General features: G+C 44.2%; 1 long non-coding RNA gene across 2 annotated transcripts; it reads left to right on the forward strand.

Moving 5' to 3' along the window:
* The first annotated feature begins 2356 nt into the window (after positions 1 to 2356).
* Positions 2357 to 12293, forward strand: LOC148001044 (uncharacterized). Of its 2 annotated transcripts, none has more exons than XR_015638945.1 (4): positions 2357 to 2663; positions 4040 to 4186; positions 8920 to 9063; positions 10899 to 11502. It is a non-coding gene; the product is annotated as an uncharacterized LOC148001044 (long non-coding RNA). The 2 variants fall into 2 exon arrangements; XR_015638944.1 differs by lacking the exon at positions 8920 to 9063 and adding an exon at positions 11610 to 12293 and having other exon boundaries at positions 2365 to 2663.
* The last annotated feature ends 6050 nt before the right edge of the window (positions 12294 to 18343 follow it).

The raw sequence follows: 18343 nt of genomic DNA on the forward strand, positions 1-18343 counted from the left end.
CATCTGCGGCACTACGGGCAAGTAATAGCATCAGCCTGGGCGTCGTGGTGGATGAATGAATAAGGCATAGGCACTGTGTATACAGCGTAGTTGTTCAGTCATAAGGAAGAGTGAAATCGTGTCATTCGCAAGGAAATGGATAGGTCCAGAGAGTCTCATACTGCGCAATATAGGCCAGACTGAGGAAGACAAATACTGTAACACAGGGAGTTGATGACTGTGAAAAGGGGGCTGTCTGGGAAGGGAAGAGGGACTTGTTTGATGGAACACCAGAAAAGATAATGGGAGCAGATATGAGAAAAGAACATAGCTAACTTTAACAAAAATGTCACTATACAAATAGACACTCCTGTACAATGAATATGCACTGCCCTACTTTACTTTCTCTTGCTGTGGTAAAGGCCATGACCAAAAGCAATTTAGGAAGAAAAGGCTTAAGCTTAGAACTTACCCATTCTGAAGAGAAGTGAGAGCAGAGGCAGGAACTGAAGCGGTCCTTGGAGGAAGGCTTATCACTGGCTTCCTCCTCAAGACTTGTTCATCCTCCACTATTGTACAACCCAAGACCACCTTGGGACTGACTGCAGTGAGCTGGGCCTCCCACATGAGTCATCAGTCAAGAAGATGCCTCACAGACTTGCCCACAGGCCAATCTGATGGAGGCAATTTCTCAATTGAGGCTCCCTCCTCCCAGATGACCCTAGCTGTGTGAAGTTGTCAAAAAGCCAATTAGTCTATACACTAACAACAGGGTCTAAAGGGGCTTTGAGGTTACTTAAAATAAGTGAAAATGTACTTACATCATAAGTCCACCTATCTCTCCATTTTCCCCTGTCCTCAGTGGCCTTTTGCCTAAAATCTAGAAGGAAGACGAAGACTATTGCCCCACCCCCAGTGGACTACAAACCTAGTTCAGAACAAGAGGTGGATAGAATACACGCAGCAGACTGGGCATGAATAACTTCTTTTAAATAAAAATAAACTTAAATTTAAAAATCCTTTCTTAAAGGAAAAGAAGATAGTGAGTGTATGCTTTGCTTTGGGTACACCGAAGGCCCTCCTGATGCCCTGTCTAGTCTCTGGTGTCTTGTGCAGCTTTCTTACCTGCAAACTCTGTGATATTGGCACCAAATCCTCTTAGCCCCTCTCTCCTTCCCAGTATCTCAGAATCTACAATATTCTGCATGCAAAGGCCGCACTGAGCAAGTTGCTATTTGCTGGTCTCTAAAGTTTTAAACGCTTTCTTTCTCCTGCACAAAGGAGGCTTTTTCTTCAAAGTGAGGGGGATGCTTGACTCTTGAAACTCATCCTGAATAATTTTCTTTAAAGAATCAGGAAATGTCATGCGTCCTTTTGGATGGCTCCCATGCCACTTCATTAGTTCCTCAAAGGCATGGGTGTGCCTCTTTTGTTAAATGCCCTATTTATTTCATTTCTCCAGAAAGCAGAGTCCTCTCCTCCTCTCCTTGTCCTTGCTCATATAATAGTCCATTAGGAGGGACTGTGTTGTTTCTCGTGGCCATTGCTGTGTAATTGGTAAATAGACTCACAGCCACGTAGACCACCCAGAGGGTCCTGACTGAGTTCCCTCCCTGGGCCTGGTGTCAGGTTCTCATCTCTGGTTTCAATGAACTGTCTAGTAAACAACGGGCCCTCCCAGCCTCCAAAGTTGGCACCTCCCAGTCCTGTAGCCTCATTATTTAACTATCCACCAACTAAAAATACTCAGGGGAAAAAAAAGTCAAGCAAACAGATTTGTTCTCCCTGTCATCCTTTCTGAAACAACATACTATTGAGAACTATTGTACATTGAATTAGGTATTACAGGGAATCCAGAGAGAATTTAAGATGAGTAGCAGGCCACAGGTGATGTGTTTATAAAAAGATAAAGAGTAGGGAGATGGGGTTGGTGATTTACCTCAGTGGTAGAGTGCTTGCCTAGGAAGTGCAAGGCCCTGGGTTCGGTCCCCAGCTCGGGGGGGGGGGGGGGGGGGGAAGAACCAAAAAAAAAAAGAGTGGGGAGATGTGTTTTGGTGGAGGTGTGATGAGGTTTGGGAAAAGAGGGTGCCTCGGTGAGCCCATGCTGAGGCATCCCTTCCCCCTGAGGGACCAGAGGGTAGGAGAGGCAGAGAAAGGCAGACAGGGAGGGGGAGGGAGAGGTAGAGACTGTGGAGGAGGGGGGGGATGAGAAAGAAGGGAGAGGGGACAGAGCAGGAGGAGGAAGGCAAGAGCAAGAGTGAGGAGGGGGCAAGCAGCCCCTTTTATAGTGAGTCAGGCATACCTGGCTGTTGCCAAGTAACTGTGGGGCAGAATTTATCCGACTGTTGCCAAGTAACTGTGCTAACAACAGGACTTCAACCTCTTCAGGACCCAGTATCCAGAGGGAGATCCTACACCAATCTCCTATGGAACCACTACACAATATACATTTTACAATAACATACTGTATACTGAAAATAACCAAGATTTCTCTTTGAATGGAAACCAAAATCCAGTCTGTGTTCCATGGTCCCTCCACGCTGCTCAAAGCTAACTGGACAAGAGGAAGCTGACACCAATCCAGTCATCCACAGCCAATGAGTTCTCCATCAATCTCCTGATGAAAATTCAATCAAAAACACATGGAGACCACGATCAAATCAAAACAGGCATTTGACCCCAAGGTCAGCAGAATCCAGCCTGATTTACATTTATTTACCCCCCAGTGTTCTAATGTCAGCTTTAGATTCCTCATTCCAAAGGAAGAAAGGAAGGAAGGAAGGGAGGGAGGGAGGGAGGGAGGGAGGGAAGGGGAGAGAGGGGGGAGGGAGAGAGAGAGAGAGAGAGAGAGAGAGAGAGAGAGAGAGAGAGAGAGAGGGGCAAGCCAGAATATTCCCTAACGGGCACCATCCTATTCTACTAATTCCCACAATGTGCTCTTGGAACCGAAGTGTTCTCTTTGTAACCGAAGTGTTCTCTTTGTAACACGTCTGTAGATGTTTGTCTTAGATGTCTGTAAGTGGTCAGACCGTGCTGTGTTCAGAGCTTTCAAGGGCAGGGATTAGGCCTTTTGCTCTCCTCCATGTCTGTGTGAGTCAATAAATCAACGTTGCCTGACTGAGATCTTTCAATTTTGCAAAGCAGCTAAAACTCTCAACACAGATTTCTCTGAAGATTAGAAATATGACTATCTTGGATGTGTTTCAGACGTTTGGCTAGTGTTCCAGATCACTAGTCTGTGAGTCAGGGAGTGACAAAATGACCCTAATAAAATGGAGAAAATCAGGACAAGTTGGCTGAATTATTTTTTTTTTTATAAAATTGAATGTATTGAACTTAAAGAATTGCATATAGTCTCCAGACTATGTTTTTCCTGCTTTTTTTCTTGCAGAAAACAAAAAGAAACACTGATAATTAACTATAAATTAATATTTCTTTGTGAAAAAATAAGTAGATGCCAAAATGAACTCACAGCCCTCCTCATGCTACTTGCTAATTCAATCAAAAGGGCCAAAAACTACTCTTGGAGTTTGTCTCACCCTGTATCCCAGGCTTGCTTTAATTCACTCCTGACCGCCTTGTCTTTACCCCTCAGGAGTGCTGGGATTACAAGTGTGCACTACCACATCTGGCAAAGGGGGTCTGAGGTCAGCCCAGGGCTTTGTGCTTTCTGGGCAGGCTCTCCTCCACCTGAGCTCTATCCCACCTCTTCCCTCCTAAGAAGGAGGAAGTCTGTTCTCCAGTCGCCTGCCTCCAGGACGCCTCTCCAACTGTGCCCACACCTGCAATCTGACGCAAGGCCCACATAGCCTATTTTCTTTGCATCTTGGCTTCTGCTATCCTTCTGCTTTCTAGGCTTTCCCATTCTGGACATTACCTTAAGCCTGAGAAGGTGCTGTCTGCCTTGGGTTTTTAAATCTCTCACAGCTGACTGTTGCTCACACTCAAGTTCTTTTACTCTCTTGGCCCCTAATCTCACAGTGGACATCCTCAGCCCTCTCAAAGGCTGCTTACTCCTCTGTCTACCTCTGATCTGCCCCAATTCCTTCCTCTCTTTCAGACTGAACGAGAGTGCTAGCTCCTGAACCAGAAAGACTTCGTCTATGTCCTCCTTTCCACAGCAGCATCTACTAAGTAAAGAAACTACAGGCAAGCTTTGACAGCACTTGCTTTAATCCCAGCACTCAGGAGACGGGGGCAGAGACAGGCGGGTCTCTGTGAGTTTGAGGCCAGCCTGGTCTATAGAGTGAGTTTCAGGGCAGGGCAGCCAGAACTACATAGTGATAGCCTGGGTGGGGGGGGGGGGGAGGAGAAAGAGCAGAAGGAAGAGGCGGAAAAGTAGGAGAAGGAAGAGGAGGAAGAAGAGAGATAGGAGGAAGAGGAGGAAGAAGAGAGATAGGAGGAAGAGGAGGAAGAAGAGAGATAGGAGGAAGAGGAGAGCAGAGCAGAAAAGAAAAAACCAGGAGAAGCTACAGAATCTGGGCTATTGACAAAGATTTTCAATGAAGCCATCTCCTGGAGCCAATCTCATAGTGACCATAGATAATCCTGTGTGGTAAAAACACTTAATCTTCAATCTTCATTTTGTTCTCATAAATACACTTGAACCCGTGTTTAAATGTCAATTTGTGTACTTCTTTAGAAACTGTGAGATCTCAAACTCAGAACTCAGAGCCTTTATAGCATGCCAAAGGGGATGCTGCCACCAGGTTCTCACCAACTACCTGTCACAGGGAATCCTGTCTGGCATATCTGTCCTCTAAACTGTCCAGCCCAGGGGCTGGCCTGAGCCCTTTACTCAGCTTCTCTTCCTTATATAACCCAGTCATTCGGCCACACAGTGGTCTCTTGGTGTCCTGGTTCGCTCTTCCCCACTCTTCTGTCTTCTCTCCCTCCCTCTTGATCTCCCCATCCCCCTTCTCTCTTCTCATATGGGGCAGTTCTACTGCACCCTTCAAGATGCCTCTAGCTATGCTCTCCCTTACGTCGACAATACACTTCTCCAACTTCTTGGCACAGTTTCTATTCAGAGCCTTCAGTTTAAAAATTATGTATGTGAAATGTTACAATCGATTGTATAGCAGAGACAGTGTTCTGACTTAGAACTTGAAGAGCTCCTAGCATTTTAAAAGAAATGCAGAACAAATACTTTGGACTACTCAGGATAGCAAGGTGATTATAAGGAAAAGAATATCTTTGAAATCATGAGATTGAGATCTCTTTATGTAAAATCTAAGAGCTGTGTCACCATTGGGGAAGCAGAGACAAGAGAAATCACAGGGTAAGTCTGAGCCACCCTGTTCTACAAAGCAAGTTCCAGACTAGCCAGGGTTTCACAGTGATACTCTGACACAAAAGAAAAAGATAGCTTTGTAGTAGAAAGAAGTCATGTAAGCAACAGTTGACAGATTAGTTACAATATAGCCAGAGGAAGTCACTGGAAAGTAAGGATTCAGTGGTAGAGCACTTGCCTGGTATGTGTGGGGCCCTCAGTTCAAGCCCCAGTATAGAGATGGATGGATGGATGGACGGATGGATGGATCTTAAGGTATCAGGGAAGAGGACTTAAGCTTAAAGAGATATTTTTGAAAATTTGTTCTTAATCAGACTTAATTGGCCTAGGCTAGCTTAGAACTTGTGATCTTCCTTTCTTACCTTCCAAATGCCTGGATTGCTGGTATGCCCCAAATGCTGGGCTTATTGAAAGAATTTTGTAAGTACTTGGCTTTTATTTACTTTTAGTTTTATTGAGACAGTGCCTCACTGTATCTCAGGTTGACCTGCAACTCTCTGTACAAGTCCAGGGTGACCTCGAATTCTCCCCGACTGCTTCTGCTTCCTGAACATTGGTGTTACAGACGGCTATTACCACACCTCATTAGTACCTGGCTTTTTTAAGTATGCAAATATAAATGTTAGCTAATGGATTAATGTCTGATAATAGTGCACGGATAATTGATTCACTTACATGTTCCACCCAATCCTTGTATTACAGCATACGATATGGGTTTACTGTGCTATCACTTTGCTATGGTGATGCCTATACTATTTGGGAGACCTGGACTCCTGACTATGAGTAGCTGAACTTTCATGGATAAACTAAAGGAGCATCATTCAGGGTGTTTCCAAGGCCGAAGTTGTTTAGGCTGCTGGCAGGCATTATGCAAAAAAGGTACTACTGCTAAAAATAAGGGTGGAGAGTTGAGGATATAGCTCGGTGGCAGAGTGCTTACCCCTGTGGGAGGCCCTGACTTCAATTCACATTCAGTATTATACAACAAACCAATAAACAGCCACTATTCTTTAGCTAGGCATGACAGCCCAAGCTTGCTGTAATCTCAGCATTTGGGAGATGACAACAGAAAGACCAGGGGTTCCAAGTTAGTTTCAGTTACGTTGTGAGTCGAAGGCCAGCCAAGGCTACATGAGACCCGTCTCTAGCAAATAAACAAAAAAGTTAATAATTTTACTATGGACCTCTCAGAGCCTTGGCTGGGCCACTGTACTTTGTGAACACACAAAAAGAAAAGGAGTTTCTTGAACATTTACTCATACATGTTTTGTAAGAACGACTCTCCAGGTCTGGAGATGGCTCAGTGGTTAGGAGCATGGACTCCTCTTCCAGAGGACTCTCTATTCCCAATCCCCACAACTGTCTGTAACTTCAGTTCCAGGGATCCTACACCCTCACATAGACATACATGCTGACAAAACACATTAAAAAATAAATGAGTAAAAAGGAATCATTAAAAAAATTAAAGAATTAATCTCTGCCTGCAAGACCTCTACAGTCCACACTTGGAGAGTCCACAGATAAGGGCAGACCCCAGTCCAACCATCAGGGTTGGGACCCAGTCAGTGTTTATTTGGTACATGTCACTAGGGAAGTGTGTGCTGGCATGTACCACTCCAGCCTGTGTCTCAGGTGATCCTAAAAGTCAAAGCTGCTTATTTACGGTTAAGGTCATCTGCATCTAACTAAGGCCTTGCTTTATGGTCCTCAGAGGGAGCCTTCAAGAGAGTGATGTCATCACAGGGACATTTTCCAAGTCCAAGGCTGTCATTAGTGACTCGTCAGATGCCTCCAGAACGGCTAATCTCTCTCTCTGCACTTAACTGGGAGTGTCCTCAGGTCACAACGCCTTTCGTGTCCCGTGCCCCAGTGATGTTGATGTGGCTTCCATCATGTGCTACATGTCTAGAACCTCCAGTCAGGAACACTGGCCCATCTTTGTTACCTCAGCAGTCAAGGGACTGAAGCAGAAAATTTGCTATGAGACTGAGGCTAGCCAGGACTATAGAGTGAATTCCAAGCCAGCCTGGGCTACATAGTGAGACCTTTTCACAAAGGAAGAAAAAAAAAAAAGGAAGGAAAGAAGAAGAAATTCTAAGAATACCAGGAAATGTAGGTGAAAATGCATACATTTAAGTAACAATTCAGATATTATATGCTAAATTTAAATAAATAAAACGAGAGAGACAGAGACAGAGAGACAGAGAAAGAAGAGAACACCAATTTTTTTTTTACATTTCACAATGCATCATTTATAGAGGAGTCACACCTATAACTGGAAATCAAATGGGACAATAATAAGATAATAATAATAAGCAAAAGAACACAGTCACTTCCTGAAATCAGAAGGCGTATTATTTCAGAAGCAAAATGAAGTTACTCAAGTTTCTAGTTGGTACAGAGAGAGCTAAATCAGGATGGGTGGACCTGATCAGGGTAATGACCTCAAAAGAAGTTCATCCCAGTGAAGGTTCTCAGTACCAGATCCCTCACAGTTTCTACAGGGGTCCAGACATCTTCAGATCTGCTCACAGCTACTAGAAATCTCAGGACATCTACGACAAGATCTCAACCACTACCTGGACATAATGCGCAGCAGGTCTCACCTCTAGGAAAAATAGCCAAGCGGTCAACAGGACTACAGTCTGACTGGTGAGAGTTCAAGATATGGCTCCGGGCACAGGAACAAGTTTACTTTAATCGTGATGTGCCTGTGTAGGACAAGATGACTCTGTAAGGGTCACACAGAAGCCACTACCGATGATGGCATAGAAAACAGAGTTGGGGACAGACAGAGAAAGGTTTCTCTTTCTTCGATACTTTTTCTATTTAGTTTAAACTTTTCACCTTGTATGTCTATACTTTTTCTTTAATTTTATGTAAATGGGTGTTTTACCTGCATGCATGTGCATGTATCACTATGTACCTGGTGCCCACAGAAGCTAAAAGAGGGTGTCAGATACCCTAGATCTGGAGCTACAGACAATTTTAAGGGACCTTCTGGGTCCTGGGAATTCAACCCAGGTTCTCTAGAAGAGCAACTAGCCCCTACATTGTGGTACATACCTCTAATCCAGCACACAGGAGGCAGAAGTAGGCAGATTGCTAAGTTGAGTTCAAGGCCAGCTTAGTTTATGGACTGAATTCCAGGACTACACAGAGTAAATAATAATAATAATAATAATAATAATAATAATAATAATAATAATAATAAATTTAATTATAGTTAATCATAAGTTAATCATATCAGTGATCCTGGGACAGTAATCAATGGGGATCTGTGAATGAATTAAAGGAAGATTTAAGAAACATATTGCTAGGCAGAATCAACCAGAAGTGGGAAGGCAAGCCAGAATGGTGTTACAATGTAAAGTAGAAATTTCTTGGGCTAGCAAGATGTACAGAGAGTGCTAGAGGATGCATGGATGATGTGTTTCCCGGGAAACACAGCAGAGTAATCACATTCAACAATGAATTTTGAGCTGCTTCCTAATCATGGACAGGGTTAGGTTAGGGTCAAGATTAGGGTTAGGGTATATGGGAGGGAGGAGGGAAGGAAGAAAGAAAGAGAAGGATAAAGGGAGGGAGGGACGGAGGGACGGAGGGAGGAAGGAAGCTGTCATAAAGCATCCCATTTGATGATTCAGTGGCTAAAGCATGAAGATCTGAGTTCAGATCCCCTAACCCACGGGCAGCCAGATTCAGTAAAGTGTGGGAATCTCTGTGCTTCTACATTGAGATGAAAGTTGGGAACAGGAGAATCCCCAGAAGCTCACAGGCCAGGTAACCCGGTGAGTACAATGACAAACAAAGAGAGCCCCTGCCTCTGGCAAGATGGGAGTGTAGGCATACGTTTTTTGCAGCCTACTTTTAATAAGGGTTCAGCCTCTCCCCTAGCCCACCACCAGCAGAGGTGGTGGAGGAGAAAAGCTATTAGGCTATGGAGGAGATGGACCTGTTCAGCAATAGTTCTTTGGGGGCCAACCTTGATCTCCATGGGTAGCAATTCAATCCCATAGCAAACACCACAAACGATTCAGCAGCTGCAGACCAGTCCTCTAGGCAGGCAGACCTCAGGCATGAACCAGCGGCTACAGTCCAGCCCCTTCAGCAAGAGACACCAGGCAGCTGTAGTTCAATCCTGAGGAAATCACCAAGCTCACCCACCAGCCTGAGGCGAGGCCAAGCTGCCTCGGGAACCTCAGGAGCAGTCCTAGGGCGAGTTTCTCTCAGTGTCGGAGTTTATCACGAATCGAGCTCAACAATGCTATGTAAGGTGAACCAAAACATGTGTGTCTTTGGTGACGAATAGTGAAGTAGAGCAAACCAAGGCTCAGTGCTCATCTCCCACACTCTGTGGGTCATATTTATACACCATCACGCATCCTTTCACGTGTCCGCTATATCCAAACATCCTTTCACCTGTGTCCGCTTCAGGAAAAGTCTTCCATGTGTTTGCTTTAGCGAAACATCCTTTCACTTGTGTGTCCCAGCAAAACATCATTTGACATAACTAACTTTCCAAAGAACTAGAAGTTTCTACTTCATGGAGGGCTAGGATCCACACCGGAGATTATCCTCTGACCTCTGTATGCATGCCGTGACATATATGTGCACATTTCTTACACACATAAACAGAAATGTAAAAGAACATGTAGTTTGATGCTTAAGATAGAAAAGTAAAGAGGCCCTGAGCATGGCGATATAAGTCTGCAAGGTAGTGAGTTCAAGAACAACCTGGCTACACTGTGAGTTCAAGGCCAGTCTGAGAAAAATACAGAAATCCCGTTCTCAGGGGCCAGGGAAGTAGCTTATGCTTGCCTAGTGTAGCTCTGGGTTCATCTTTGTGATACCAAGCAAGAAAGCAAAGGAAGGAAAAGTAGGGAAGAGGCTTCCAATAAGACAGTAGATATCTCCAGAGTCCTTTCTGTAGACAGGGCTACACCTTGAAGTCTGGAGTGAGCCTGTTTGCTGCTTGGCCAGAAAGGCCTTAGGAATCTAGTTCAACTTCTCCAGTTCTATATACAGATTGGGAAACTTAAAAAAAGTGCCTGAAGGTGCATTGCCCAACACCATTCAACTGCCAGACGGAACATTGCCTGGAACGTGGTCTCGAACTCCTGACTACTGGTCCTTGTTCTCGTTTGTTTTCTGTTGCTGTGATAAAACACTGGTCAAAACCAGTTCGAGGAAGGAAGGATTTATTTGGCTTATAGTTCCACATCACAATTGCTCATCAAGGGAAGTCAGGACAGGAGCTTGAGGCAGGAATCCAAACAGAGGCCACAAAGGAACATTGCGTCTTAGCTTATTTCCCATGAATTGCTCATCCTGCTCTTATTCAGCTCAGGACCACCCGCCTAGGGGTGGCACCACCCAGGGTCAGCAGGGCCCTCCCTCAGCAATCATTAATTGAGTAACGCCCCCACAGACATGCCTGTATGCTGTCTGATAAGGCAGTTCCTCAACTAAAGGTCCCTCTTCAGGTGACTCTACTTGGTGTCTGGTTGATGAAAACTGACTAGCACCGTCCTCTTGGGGGCGAAAGTCATTGCCTATGCAATCACCACCATGCTGGGGTTTGCTGTGTCCTCCCATCATTTCAGTTCTTCTGTTTTCTCCCCAGCGTGACGTCAAAGGGCTGATGCTGGCTACGGTTTCAGCTGGTCCAAGGGACCTCAGATGGTTTGCCTACTTGACCCTTGGCTGTAACTGCATGTCTTGGACAAGGCGAGTGCCCAAAGGCAAGACCCAAGAGAAGGCTCTGAGTGAGCGAACATCCACTTCATGTGTTGGCCTTTCTGAACCCGAAAAAGCTTCGTTCCTGTGGTACAGAATGCTTTAGCAGGGCAAGTCGGTTGAGATTTTAAGAAGAAAATTCATACCCTCTCCTCAGAAAAATTTATTTTAACTTCTACACATAGAGCTATGTATAAAGATTTTAAAGGTATTGGAGATTCTCTGAACCCTCAAGACTGGTCAGATACTGTCATTGATCACACTGTATACGTTGTCAAAATCAAAACAAAAGAAAAAGGGAGGGAGAGAGGGAGGGAAGAAGATACAGAGGGAGGAAGGAAAACTTGAAAGGCATTCAATTCCATGGCAATATATCTGAAAATAATCTTATGTACAGCAAGTTTTGATTCCTCAGGCCTCTCTGACATGGGGTTATTGCAGAGGGAGCAGCAGTTACATCACTTCTCAGCCCTCCCGTCAGTGGGGTAGAGGTGAGTGTGGATGGCCCTGACTCCCATCCTCTGAATCCCCCACTTAGGCTTCCAGGGCCACACTCCCCAATGGCTCTCACCTTGCCTTTCCTAATTGCCTCCAACAGCTCAGGTTAGATTATTCATGTGTACCCAAGCTCTGTCCAGTGTCCCTGTCATCTGGCTGATGACCCAACACCCTATGTCAACAGCAAGAAATGAATACCCACCCTCTGCTGGAGCACAGACCTCACCAATCAAGAACAGCATGGCTGCCCAGCGTGTGGCTCGTTCCCCAGTGACCCAGTGATCTCCTGCCTGAATCTGTGGGAAATGGTAAACAGGTATTTGACAACACTTCAGTCACCTGGATTGTTGCCTTTGACAAGAATTAGCTGATGTTTCGCACAAAGGCACAGATCTTTCCTGATTAAATACCCTATACTCCTCTTCACGGTTAAAACCTCAAGAGGCTAGGGCTTCCTTCTCTAGCAGCTTTGTGGAGTGATTGACCCCAATTTCTATCCAGCGCCATCTCTATTTTGTTGAACAGTGATGGCAGAAGGGAAAGAAAACCGAAGCGTCGTGTCCAGACCACATGGTTGGCACTTGTAGCCACATTCTTCTCTCCTGCTTTATCACACGGGGAATGTGATTGTGTAGATTTACCTTGTGTGCTGGCGGAGGCCGGGACGGGAGAGCAAGAAGAGGGAAGACCAAAAGAAGTGAAATTCCCGGGGTTGGGGATTTAGCTCAGCGGTAGAGCGCTTGCCTAGCAAGCACAAGGCCCTGGGTTCGGTCCCCATTTCCGGAAAAAAAAAAAGAAAAAGAAAAAAAAAGAGAAGTGAAATTCCCACAGTGGAGTGCAGACTCCTGGTACAAAAGGAAAGAACCACACGGACTTCAGTTCCTCGTGACTCCTTAGGCTGTAATTGTTCACTAGCCTTTTCAAATTGTCTGCGCCTTTTCCTACATATGCAAAACAATTAGATCCAGATGGCTGAGTTAACAGATAGCTTTTCTTTTCAGGCGAGGCCTTTTTGTGGCTCTGTGGTGGAGTCCGAGAAGCCCCAGGTTCAAACCCTGAGCACTTTAAACCCTGCAGGATATGGAGTGAGTTGGGAGATAGGCTCTCCCAAAATGAGGCCAAGCTGTTGTTTGTACCTCCCTCCCAACTTTCTTTTGGCTTGGAAAATAATTTGAATGCAAATGAGAAATATTGGGCGCTTCATAGTTGACTGTTTTCTTAGTCATTAACCCTGTGAATTAAGTAGGCTAGCATCACCAGACTCCCTCTGCATAACCCTAGCAAGTTAAGGAAAACCCCAAAGGGCTTTTTTTTTATATGTGTGTGAATCATGGGACCTGGTGCAGTTACTGAGAACGGTGATGAAAATCTGGCATTGACTTACAATGCAGCTTTGCAAGTTACAATTTAATTTTCTTCCCTTTGGCTTCCCACTTGGCTTTTCCTCATCTGAGTGAAAGAAGTTTGACTCCAAAAGCAAGATCAGATAAGCTTGGAAAAAAATCACACATAGCTACACCTATGCCTACATTACAGTGCTAGGGTTAGTTTTTAAATATAAATCAGTAAATAATGCATATAATATAAATATAAAATATTTATAAACTTTATAGTTTAAAGTAAAATATAACCACATCATTTTTTCATTCCCTTTCCTCCCTCCAACCCCTTTCATATACTACCCTCTGTTTCTCTCAAATTCATGGCCTTCATTTCTTTAATACATATGTACATGTAAATATTACATATGTACACACATATGTCCATATATACAAGTTTATTATTATATATTATATATGTATACACACATGTCCATATATACATGTTTATTATTATATATTATATACAGATAGAAAGCCTGCTTAGCCTGTATAATGTTGCTTGTATGTATATGATTTCAGGATCGACCATTTACCATTGGATAACCAATTGGAGACCTCTTCCGTGGGGAAGTCTGTTTTTTCCACTCTTAGTGTCCCTCTGTCACCTGCAGTTTTTTTGTCGAGGGGATTTCCTCCTTCCATGTTAGTATATCAGTTGGTTTCCTCCTTGTTCAAGTCTTCTTTAGGAATCGTATTGTTGACACTTCATGGGTGTAGCTTTACTGACATTTCTAGAAGACCTCACAGTAGACTTTCTGGTCCCCTCTGGCAATTACAATCTTTCCTTCCGTCTTCTGAACCTTAGATAGAGGAGGTGCTTTGTAAACGTATCTGTTGGGGCCAGGCACCCACAGTCACTTGCATTTCGATTGGTTGCGGTTTTCTGTAATGGTCTCCCTGTTGCAAAGAGGGATTGCTTTGACAAGGGGTGAGAGCTACACTTATATGTATATCCAAAGGAATGCAGTTGGGAATTACATTAGTTTAGTAAAGTAGTGGTTCTAAGTTCTTCTCCGAGGTCTATGACCTCACTAACCCTGGCTAGGTTTCCAATATCAGGTATCTCATTGAGCAAGCCTGAAGGTTAAGCAGAGAGCCAGTGGTTGCCACCAACATGTGGTGCCGCTGTTGCACCTTGGGCTTACTGTGCCTCGCCCGTGGCTGTTCTGAGGAAAGGGCTTGAAAAGGCTCAGGTCACAGAAACACTACTGTGTGTTGTATCTGCCTACCAGATATGTTGCTGTGGCCATCGCATTTTCTTTCTCTAGCATCCACTTTTCACATGGTCACATGAAAGGAAAAGAGGCTAATTTGTGCCGAAGACCTTTTTTCCTTCTTTGAACTTCATAACTTTAAAAATCATTTGAACAAGAACACAAAGAAAGCTGTCTGAGCAAGTCGGAGAGCAGCAGCTCAGCCTGGCTATAGGTTCCTACCCTGCTTGAGTTCCTGCCCTGACTTCCTTTGATGATGAATTGCAGTGGGAAAGCGAAAGTATAAGCCAAATAAACCCTTTCCTCCCCAACTTGTTTTTTTGGTCATGGTGTTTTATCACAGCAATAGAAACCCTAACTAAGACATCCCCTGTTGTTGTAAAAGTATAAAAATAAAAGGAGTATTGTTGTCTTTTTTCCCCCCGCTAGGTCCTCACTGTGGTGCCCAGACATCTACTAGATATCTTGGCGGAAACACAGCCCAGCCGCACACTTTCCTACACTCAAACCCTCACATAAAAGAACACACAACACAATAATCTTAGATCCAATTGGTAAGATATAATTGCCCACTTAAACATACAAAGCCCGGTACCACCCATCCCTTGTGAACATTAATAACAACCTGTAAATACACAGAGCAGAATCTTAACATCACCTGCCATGGCTTCTCCCCCTCTCCATCTCCTGTGTCTTCCTCTCTCCCTTAGTCTCCTCCTCTTCCTTCAAACTTCTCTCCCACCCACCCTTCCTTCTCCTCCAATGACAGGCCTCCTTCTATCCTGTACCTGCCCCTCACCAGTACTTTACAAATTCAATGGGGGTGTGGTTCTGGTGAAGTCACCTGAGCTCTGAGTCCTTGACTAGGCAGCTGTCCTTGGGGCAGTGGAATTAGCATCAAAATACAGTAACTTCAGGGCAAACCACAACAATCCCCCAACCCCATTTCCTCCAAAAATAACAACAGCGACAACAACAACAAATGGGTCTTCATTGAAATCCCTTTCTGGTTATTTTTTCATATGCATGCAAATTTTAATGAAATTAAAATTAAATATGCAAATAATTATTAGTCTTTCATTTTTTTTTTTTGCTTACTCTGTGTGTAAACACAGCTCTTTACATGGGGTAACTGAAGTAATCTGGAGAAATGTGTCCTTCACCTCTCTCCCCCATCATGATCTGTAATTGCTCTGCGGAAAGGCATTCGTCTCTGGGTGGCACCTTTTGGTGAGAAGGACAACCGTATGAGCAAGGTCTTGCTAAGCCATGTGACGAAGGCTGCACCTCAGCCCCTGGGAGTTGTGCAGCACAGCAGACATCTGCGGTTTGTTTGCCGAGCTTCCTAGACTCTCACTTGGCAGAATTGGATCCCAATTGCTGGGTTGTCATAAAGGCAGTTATAGCTATAGTGTGGCCATTGATGTGATCTTCCAAGTGTCAGGTCTGAGTCAATGGAATCCTTTGGGCCTGAGACTCAGTGGGGGAGCACACATACTCTCTTTCTCCTCAAAGTCAGTTTGGCTGGCCTAATAATTGGCTGAAACTTTGCTCCTAGATGGTTGTTTTGACTTGGAGATGAAACATACAAGCAGAAGGCCATGTGCTGGGGGGTGGGGTGTGGCCTATAACCTGTGGTTTTATGTTGGGAGGTTCTGGGAACTTTAAGAGGCAGGGCCTACCTGGAAGAACTGGGTCTCTAATAGTGGACTCTTGGGATGTCTTATCCCTGGCCCCCTCTTATTGTTCTCTCTGTTTCTTCTCCATGATGCACAGTTTCTTTCACCATATATGCTTGCCTCAGTACATGGACCCAAACAAGCATGGACCAAACCCTGCAAAACCATGAGTTCAAATAAATGTGACCTTTCAAACTCTCTTCAGCACTCATCTGCTACAGCAACAAGAAAACTAATATATAATATAATATAACATAACATAACCAATGTAATGTGTACATGCTTAGTTCCTCATTCATCTAATAAACAATGGACAGCTCACACCGTGGGTTAATGATGAATCTTCTTCCTCCAGAAGCTCTAGCACCAGAGAAGCAGACAGACACAGAGCCTAACAAGGACTGACAGCTACAAACCGTTGGTAACCTGAGTGCCAAGTTCCTTAAGAACTGACGGAAGTATATAGTCTGTCTGGTATCTCCTAAGAGGGAAAGTGCTACTTCTCTTTGTTCTCTGGAGAACTCTTCAATACTCATTAAGTGTTTGTAAAACTTACTTCTTCTGGGTTAACTGGGTATAAGACCAACAATGAGAATAAACTTGGTGAAATCCTTATAATTGAACATTCTACATAGAGTCCAAGTCTCAAAACCAGATGAATGAAAGGAGGTTTTCCTCTCATTTCCTATGTCAGACTCCATGACATAAGAGGAAAAACAGATACTATTTTCTCCTTTTCTCATGTCCCAACAGAACACCATGTTGGCCTTTGATGCAGATGCATTTAGCTGATTAAAGAGGTTATAAAATATTTGTTTTGCTTTGTCTTTCTGTCTTTGTCAGAGTGGCCAGCAACAAGGAAAGATCTGTGCATTGGAAAGCAGCATCGGGGCTGCTGTTCTAGGGTTCCTTCTTGAAGCTGAAATGCTAAAATCTACATACTTAGAAGTGAACAGTGCCTACAGGATGCCAAAAAAGTCCCAGAGGGTGCAGACTGACAAGACAAAGGCATATTTGGCCAACAAATCAAAGGTTTGGGCTACATGGATGCCAAACATCTGGATGTTTGGAGGCAGCTGTTTGGCATCCTGTGGTCCACAGAGAAGCACTTTATACCACTATAGACAGAGATCGCCTGTGTTTGAACTCACCGCTTCAAGGATCCAGTTCCCAGAACATCATTGATCAAGTGTGGCTGGTGCTAGCTTGCCTGGAGGTCAAGTGGTAACATTGATGGGAAGTGAATTGCTCTTTGGGATTCAAGCCTAAAGAGTGGGCGTGGGACAGATTTATGAGGGAGACAAATGGCGTACTGGAAAAAGGACAGGAAGTAATGTGGAAGTCGGGCTCAGAGTGGTGCCTCCTCATGGCCCACACAAGCTACTTTGGAAAGGAGGCTGCATTGAGAGCGAACTGTGGTTTTCAGTATTCTCTGAGCCTGTATACCTCAGTGCATAGAAGCAGCGGCTGAAGGACACGTTTAGGGATGGAGATGTACCTCAGTAGGTCAAGTGCTCATCAAGCATTCACCAAACCACAAGTTCAGTTGGTAGCATTTTAATACCGGGCGTGCTGCCACAGGCCTATAATTGTAGCACTCAGAAGGCGGCGGGAGGAAGGAGAGTTTGAAATTCAAGCTACAGGCTGGGGATTTAGCTCAGTGGTAGAGCGCTTACCTAGGAAGCGCAAGGCCCTGGGTTCGGTCCCCAGCTCCGAAAAAAAGAACCAAAAAAAAAAAAAAAAAAAGAAATTCAAGCTACGCAGTAAGTTCGGAGCCAGCCTAGGATACTTGATAATAATTGCATTATCAAATAACAACACTAGTAATAATATATTACTGTTTTTAAAGCAGTATTGTATTACATTATAGTTATAAAATATGTTGCTACACATCATATCGAAATAGTAGTAGTAATAGTAACCCTAACCTGGGCTCTGCCCCTAGCCATACCACCAGACTCTCAGACTCTGAAACTCAGCTTTGTAGTAGACACAATGCAGATTGACCTAAGGCTCCCCTAGGACTGTGGGGATGCTCAAATCTGACTGCTGAAAGTCCTTTAAAATGGGAATGTGCTATCCAGTTTACAGTACCATCGATAGCATTTTATTTCCAGTGTTGCTCTCAGGTTAAACTGTAAAGTGATTTAAGGTGTTGAGGTTACACTGTTTCAGAGAGTTCTCAGGAGAACTAGTGTTGTCCTAAAATATCCTGGGGAGTGGAGCACTTCCTGCAGAAAAGTCAGAGATTTGAGGGGAAACAGATACAGGTTTGCAGTCTGAAATGAACATGACTCTTAGCAAAGTAATTTCTTTGTACACACAATGAAGAGCTGTGTATGAAAGGCTATGTATAAAATTTAGGCTCTCTGGCTTTGTATTGGCACAGAATCCAGCCCATTGTTTCACAAAACCCAACACAAACAACTAGCAACTTGTTCAGGGTGCCCTAGGCTTTGAAGTGTCAGGGTTTCAACTTCTGTTCTTAGTGCTTGGCCCCAGTACCAGATAAAAGACCACAGGATCTTATTGGCAAGTTGGAAAATTAAAAGAGTCACA

The sequence above is a fragment of the Rattus norvegicus genome, chromosome 15 (genome assembly GCF_021556685.1).
Source record: "Rattus norvegicus strain SHRSP/BbbUtx chromosome 15, alternate assembly SHRSP_T2T, whole genome shotgun sequence".
In the NCBI taxonomy this organism is placed as follows: Eukaryota; Metazoa; Chordata; class Mammalia; order Rodentia; family Muridae; genus Rattus; species Rattus norvegicus.